The 7,439-nt window shown below is 48.6% G+C and overlaps 1 pseudogene; it reads left to right on the forward strand.

Annotated features, from left to right (window-relative positions):
* The first annotated feature begins 4,984 nt into the window (after nt 1-4,984).
* Nucleotides 4,985-7,439, forward strand: part of LOC102023506 — a 3,171-nt pseudogene continuing 716 nt past the window's right edge.

Here is a 7,439-nt window from a genome sequence, read left to right on the forward strand (position 1 = left end):
AAAGGAAGGAAGGCTTACTTCCATTTCTTCAGAGGATCTCCAGTCCTCACCTTCACCTTGGACATTGTCCTCTGGCTTTCAGCACAGACCCTTCAGCCTCCTGATATGAAATCGCATGGGACACTACACTGAGCTCCAGGTCTTCAGTGGGATCCTTGTTCCACACCTTTACTTTCTCTAGTGTCTCCCATGATTGTGCGGGGTCTGGTCCCTATAACTAAATGCACTATTCCACATAATTCATGGTAATTCCAATTTTCTGTTCACACAACACTAATATACCGTCAAAGAAGCAGGTTTGAGGGCTGGGGATTTAGCTCAGAGGCACAGTGCCTGCCTGGCAAGCGCAACGTCGTGAGTTTGATTCCCGGTACCAGAAAAACAAAACAAAACAAAAAACAAAAAAAGAAGCAGGTCTGGGTTCAAGATCAGGAGTTCAGTTTGAACACGTTAGATTTAAAGTTCCTATTTAAGTAGCCAGATGGAGATGTTTAATAGGAAGCTTGATATTATGAATCTGTGGTTCATGGGAGAGGTCCAGGCTAAAGAAATAAGGAAACAATCAATGCAAAGATGGTCCTAAGGCCACGAGCCTAAAAGAAGTTGTCAAATGTCTAAGTGTAAATAGAGAAAAGTAATAAAACAACAGAGTCCAGGGATGCTCTGACAGTAAGAAAATAAAGTGTAGGGAGTGCACACTAAGGGAGCAAATACTGAATGAAGATCAAAGAACATAATTAAAGGCCAGGGTTGGTGCCACACACCTGTAATCCCAATATTCAAGAGTTGAGGCAGGAGGATTGCTGTGAGTTTGAGACCAGCTGAGGCTACATAATTTATGCTTGATAGCCAGCCTGAACTACATAGCAAGGCCTTTCTCAAAAAAAATTTTTTTTAACATTATTAAAATTAACAAAGGTTTTCAATTCAACATATGTCAAAAATTTGAAAATAGTTGTGGGCTGTTTATCAGGAAGTTGAATAAAAATATATGTACCAGTTTAAAAAACATATATCATATAAAGATTTGATGATAATTTTGTTTGCATCTTTCCCACTGCCCAGGGATTCTGGTAATTAGGAACAATGGTAGTTTTAGAGTGTTACCGAGGTAATTCAGGGCCAACCATAACAGGAATCACAATAAAAAACAAAATAGAAAAATACATGTATCATTCACACCGTCCTACAAATTGAGGTGTAAAATATGTTGTGGCTTGAGGACTGCTGTTTAATTTTTCATACCTGGTTCTCTAACACAATAGGGTAATGGTTGATAGCTAGGGACAATTTTGCCCCTACCTTGACATTTGGCAAGGTCAGGAGATATTTTTGGTTGTCATAAAATTCAGGTGGCTGCTACTGGCACTTAGTGAATAGAGCCCAAGAATGCTATTAAACGTCCTATAATGCACAGGACAGGGCTAAAAACACATGTGAATAATGCAAAGGTTGAGGAACCCTGGCATAGGGTGTGGCTACTTACCTCAGGAAGTACTGTATAATAAAAGTCTTAATAAAACATAAAACCCAAACAAAATCCAATTTAATTTATTATTCACTAAAAATGGTAAAAGGATGGACAATTGAGGGAAAGTAAAGGGGGGCAGAGTTTAGGGAAAAGAAAAGGTGGGAAAAAGGAAGGCAATATGCAGTGCAACAGTTACAGGCCCAGAGAATCTCTCAGGTCCAATGAACAAAACTTCACAGATGTAGAAAGACCGAATGACCTAACAGGGTACAGAAAGTGATCACCACTCAGTCTCAGACATCTTCAACACGCCCTAGGATTTGCTTCATTGCACTGGGAACATGGTCACAAGAGAAGTATATTAGGCCTCAGAGCAAATAATGGATTATTAACGCAAAGTAAGACCAGTGAATCTTCAGCTTCCCTAGTCTTCACATTCTGTCATTCCAAACTCTAAGCTGGCCCTTCTAAGTAACTGCAACAGAAGAGACTGGCAACGACCTAGACCTAGACATCAACAGGTAAAGACAAAGGTAGTGCACTCATTGTAAATTAGATCAATTATTCTGCAACAATGAAATCTCCTATTCCTTAGGAAAATCTTCGCAGTACCATGAGTTTCTCAACTTGTGCTAGTCTCTACAGAGCTGCTGTAGAGTTGGACTTCAGCTGGAGTTATTACAATCTGTCTGCATACTCGTTAATGTGTGTAAAGGATCAAAAAGACCATGTGAACTCAGTAATATTTTAAAACTAATCTATGGAAAGACCGCACAATTAGACAGCTCCACTGAAGGGGATGAGTGAACTGTGAAAAGCAGTAACAGACCAATTAATGTGTGCAGAAACACACGCATACACACGCACACGGTCGGTACCTACAGCACACGCTGCCTTGGGTGTGCCCACTGGGGAGGAAAGACAGGCAGCACCCTCCATCTAGAGCCCCGTGGGCAAATAGCTGGACAGCAGCTTCCATGAGGTCGCTCGTTTCACTTGGATGGACCACATCTCACCCCTCCCTATGCACAGATGCACCACACAGCACGTTAGCTACATCTTTAAGAAGGAAAGGCTGACCCCTCCCACTTATCTTCAGTGCTAGTCGTAGCAAATGCTGCCAGGACCCTGCCCATCTCCCCTGGTGCTTGTCATTCTGCGTACACAGACTGAGCCTTACCGCAAGCACTTGCAACTCTGTCTGAGGGTACCCTCAAGCCCCATCCCACGGGCGGCACTGTACATGGCAGCACAAGTGTCAGGGCGGCCGAGCCAGGAGAGAGAGACGTGCAGGAATAAATGCCCCAGCTTCCTTGCCTCCAGGAAGTGAGCCATGGCCTCTACTGCTGCCCACAGTTCCCAGCATAGGCCAGGGCTCCACAGCTGACCTCTGCTCATGAACAGGCCTTCTAGTGTCTCCTTCGCTGTCCCTGGTGCGGCCCTCACCGGGCCTTCTCGGGCTGAGCTCCCAGATGAACCACTTGCACTCAGATCCCCTTCTCTGTGGGGGTTTCTAGCGAAATCCAGGCTCAGACACAGTCAGTGTCCCAAAGGAAGATCTAGTGCACCCCGAGACAGGGCAGCAGGGACCTTCTGCTAAGGGACATGTACCCTGGGATGGCAGCTAAGGGACAGCATATGGGCCATTCTCGCAGATCACACAGCAGGCTCTAAGTGGCCCTCTGACCCTCCAAACTGGCAGACTTCAAGGCAACACAGGGACTGGAGGGCAAAATGTGGCTTACTTATCCGGTTCATATACTTAGCCCATGCTCAGGCCTTTGGAAATTAAAAAAGAGAAGGAGGGAAGGATGCTTAAAGGAAAAGAAACTAGAGTCTTCCCAAGCCCCTCGAGGTGCTCCAGAAGTGTCCACTGCCCAACACAGACTGACATGAGAGTAGAAAGCCATTCTGTTCTGGCCCTTAAGGAGGGTCTTGATGAAGAATCTCATAGCGCAGGAGCTCTCAGTCCAACTTGATGTGATGTAGCCACTGCCATATGGAACACTCACAGTCACCTTTGGTTAAAAAATACCTTGATTTTAAAACGGTCTGGAGTTCTGGAGTTTCACCAGTTTATCTTGGTCCTTCTCAATACTGACACTTAACTAGGAATGTTGTGTCATCACTATATCTAGATAGAAGCGTTGGAGGGGATTTTTGGTTCTGGGGGTTTTGCTTGTTTGTGTGTGTGTTTTTACCTACTACACTGCTGGGGATTGTACACGAAGCTACATCCCCCCCCATTTTGACTTTAAATTTTCACAAGGCTTTCTTTAGAGTCCAGCTTGGGATGCAAGCTGCCATCCTCCTGCCTCAGCCTCCCAGAGTGCTGGGGTTGTGGGCACGGTGCACAGGATTTGATTCTTTGGAACACCCATCCAAAGTGCCTGGCAGATTCGAAGGCACTAAAGGTACCAGAAAATAACATTCCATAAGTTGTCCAAGGCTCGATGATACACCAACAACTCCATCATTAGGACCAGTGGTACAGTGTACAGGTCAATCATGAAAATTTAGTGCCAAAAAAAAAAAAAAATTTAGTGCCATAACCTGGAATAATCGTCCTCATCTCTCTCAGATCAACACATCGACATTTTTTTTTTTTTTGTCTTTTTTGAGACAAGGTCTCACTATGCAGTTCAGGCTGGCCTTGAGCTCACTTTGTAGCCAAGGCTGGTCTCGAGCTCACAACGATCCTCCTGCCTCAGCCGCCCGAGTGCTGGGATTACAGGCGTGCGCCATCACACCCGACAACACATCGACATTTTACAACAAGTAGGTGAGTGTCCCTTTACCGCCCTGCCCTGTGATTCATAGAAAATAGAGTGATCCAACAGAGTGTTTATAAAGTGCCCGAAATTTAATCCATAGGGAAACACAAAGTACGTGGTGATGTGTAAGAAGGTCATGTTATTGAAAGTAGGGGGAGACTATCAGGGAGGCGCATCGAAGGAGCCTGGGGTGGGGGGAGGGGCTGATCACAGCATGCATGCATCAGTATGCCAGAATGGAAGCCATTGTTCTATACAAATAAGATGCACTGGTTTTTTAAAAGTGGGTGATGTGAAGTGAGCATGGGCATGAAAACCCTCACGCAGATGCTCACTGGAGAATCCTGATGCTTGCACCAAATACGTGGCGTCTCCATTGATGTAAGAGATACCAAGTCTGTCTCATTCAGGTGTGCTGAGTAGGGGATGCTACCACCAGCAGCCCTAAACACCGGGACGAGAGATCCCCAAAGGAACAATTCTTGACTTTCCCGCCCAGCCAAGTGGCAAGCCTCCATGACGTTGCTGGCACTTGCATTGCTGTCAAAATTAGTGAGTCTTGAAAGTGTACCAAAGCAAGTTTGCCAGTTCAACGTAAAAGAGACGCACGCGTCCAGCAGAAGTGCAGCACTGGACCGGAAGTGAAGGCTGAACGGCCTGTGCACGCGACACCACGTGAGCCCGAAGCCTGAACACGTGGTGTGCGGAAAGGGGGCGGGGTCACACGGTGCATGCAGTGCGCATGTGCGACAACGGAAGGTCTACTCGGACCGCACCGACCGGCGTTTCGTGAGGGCTTTCCCGCTGACAGGTACAGGAATCTTCCGATACTCAAAGAATTTTATAGAGTGTTTCCTTGGGGTTGAGGGCGGGTGTGTTGGTGGGCACAGTGGTGTAGGTGTGAGGCTGTTGGTTCCCAGGTGGAGGCGTAGAGCTTCGTAGGGCCGCGGGTTAAGAGTAGGGAGGCCACTTCCGCGTCACGTGACCTGGGCGTCGCCATTGTTCTCGTTACAGGGCCCGGGTGCCTTACAATGCCGCGGCGGCAGCGGAGGGGCGGAAGGCGGCCGTGGCGCGGGCGGCGCAAGCCAGCCGTAGAGCAAGCCCTAGACCGTGCAGAGGAGGTCATCTCAGAAGCCCAGCAGAGACCCCCTGCAAGGAGAGTCCCATTGGTTGATGAAAAATCTCTCCATGACAAGCTTTATGGCATTTATGTTGAAGAATTTGGCAAAGAGCCTGAGGCCACCGAGGAACTCACAACCAGCGTCAAACTGCTAGAGAAGCTGGTTAGCAGAGAGTCGTTGCCATGCTTAGTGTTCAGCCTGTACCCAGGAGATCAGGGCTATTCTGTCGTGCTGGATGATAAGAGTGCGTCCTTCTCAGAGACCATTGCACTGCCCTATGAACAGGGTAAACTGTTGGAGTATTTGGATGCACAGCAGTTACCTCCTGTTCTGCTCGATGTCCTGGGCACATCTCAGGTTAACCTTTTCCATAGTGGATGTATCGTCGCAGAAATCCGAGACTACAGGCAGTGCGAGGGCCTGGGCTCTCCTGCTTACAGAAGCAGGCATGTTCTCTTACGTGCATCGATGCAGATTTTAGTATGTGACGTAGAGGCCGTTGCAGGAGAAAACCCTGAATGGTCCGAGCAAGACCAGGCCACGGTTGAGAGCCAACTGACTTTACCTATATCAGAACCAGTGTTTCTGGACCCGTCTGTGGCAATTGCCTGCACAGCCAACCGACTGCTGTTTACCATGCACAGGAATACTGCACCATTGCAGCAGCGTTTTAAGAGGCATTTGACGCCCAACCTGAGTCTGCTGCAGGAATTGTCTCAATGTGCTCCTCCCCCTGACTTCAGAGTACTGACTGTTTGTAAAAAAATTGGAGAAAGTAATGCGGGTCAGGGATATAACCTGAGGATAACAGCACAGAATTACATAGACTCATGGAAACAGAGACTTTGTGACCTGGATGTGCCTTCTGAAATTGATGTGGAAAAATATGCCAAAGGAAAGGAGGGTCCTCTACCTGGTGATGCACCACGGCATTGCTGGCCACCTCTTGTGCTAGAATGGGGTAGTTTGTTCGAAAGTGAACCTGAAGTTCAGCCGTGGGAAACAGACCCAAGTATGGTGATGCTAAATGATGATCCACTTTGGTGTGATATGATAGATCCACCAAACCTTCCCATACTCCGTAGTCTTAAGCATCCCACACAGGGCTCCACACGTGCCCATTCAGGTGATCTCGTGGCTGGATCAAAGACTGATGCTGCGGAGGCAGCCAGCACATGCCAGGAGCCTGTCCAGAGCAAAGTTGGAGATGCAGGCAAGATGGCACCAGGCTCCAGCACCTCAGCCAGTGTCAGTCAACCCTCTCCAGGACCAAAGCCAGAGCAGCCTGTGACCTCAGTGTCAAAGGAGTCCTCAGTACCTGGAACAGAAGTGAACCCGGAAGTTCCACTGGTTGCACTCACCTCCAGCTCTGGACAGCGTTCATCAGTTCAAGACCCTGCTGTGCTACAGGTGAGAAGCTCCCAGATGTTCCCACCTCTTGCTCCCCAGCCAGACAGCCTTTCTCAGGAGTATCCCGTGGATCTCAGAGGAGTTAGCTCGCTTCCTCCTCCTGCCCAGCCGCTTGCTAGTACCTCTGAAGGAACCCTCGTGACCCAGATCCCAGCCAGCTCCACTAGCCTGGAAGACGTCAGTGTTGTGGGCCCAGCACAGGGAGTCCTGGGTTCGGTGAGTGGTTCAGAGCCCATGCTGGGCAGTTCCACTGGTGACCCTGCTGCTGGGGGAATCCTGCTCCATGACCTTGTGGGCCCAGAATGGTTGGGTGGGACACAGCCACCTGCTCACAGCGGCGTTTTATATAATACTAGTGATCTTATGTCTTTACTTCTACTCCAGCTTCCATCTGGTTCCTTTATTTGGTACCCTCAGTTACATTCCCAGGAGCTCCAGTCCCAGCCCCAGTCCCAACCCCAGCCCCAGCCCCAACCCCAGCCCCAATTCCAACCCCAGCCCGAATTCCAGCCCCAGCCCCAATCCCAGCCCCAGCCCCAATTCCAACTCCAGCCCCAATCCCAGCCCCAGCCCCAATTCCAACCCCAGCCCCAATTCCAATCCCAGCCCCAATTCCAACCCCAGCCTGAATTCCAGCCCCAACCCCAATTCCAGCCCCAGCCC

Source organism: Chinchilla lanigera, unplaced genomic scaffold, assembly GCF_000276665.1.
Source record: "Chinchilla lanigera isolate Chin_1 unplaced genomic scaffold, ChiLan1.0 scaffold00108, whole genome shotgun sequence".
Taxonomy (NCBI): domain Eukaryota; kingdom Metazoa; phylum Chordata; class Mammalia; order Rodentia; family Chinchillidae; genus Chinchilla; species Chinchilla lanigera.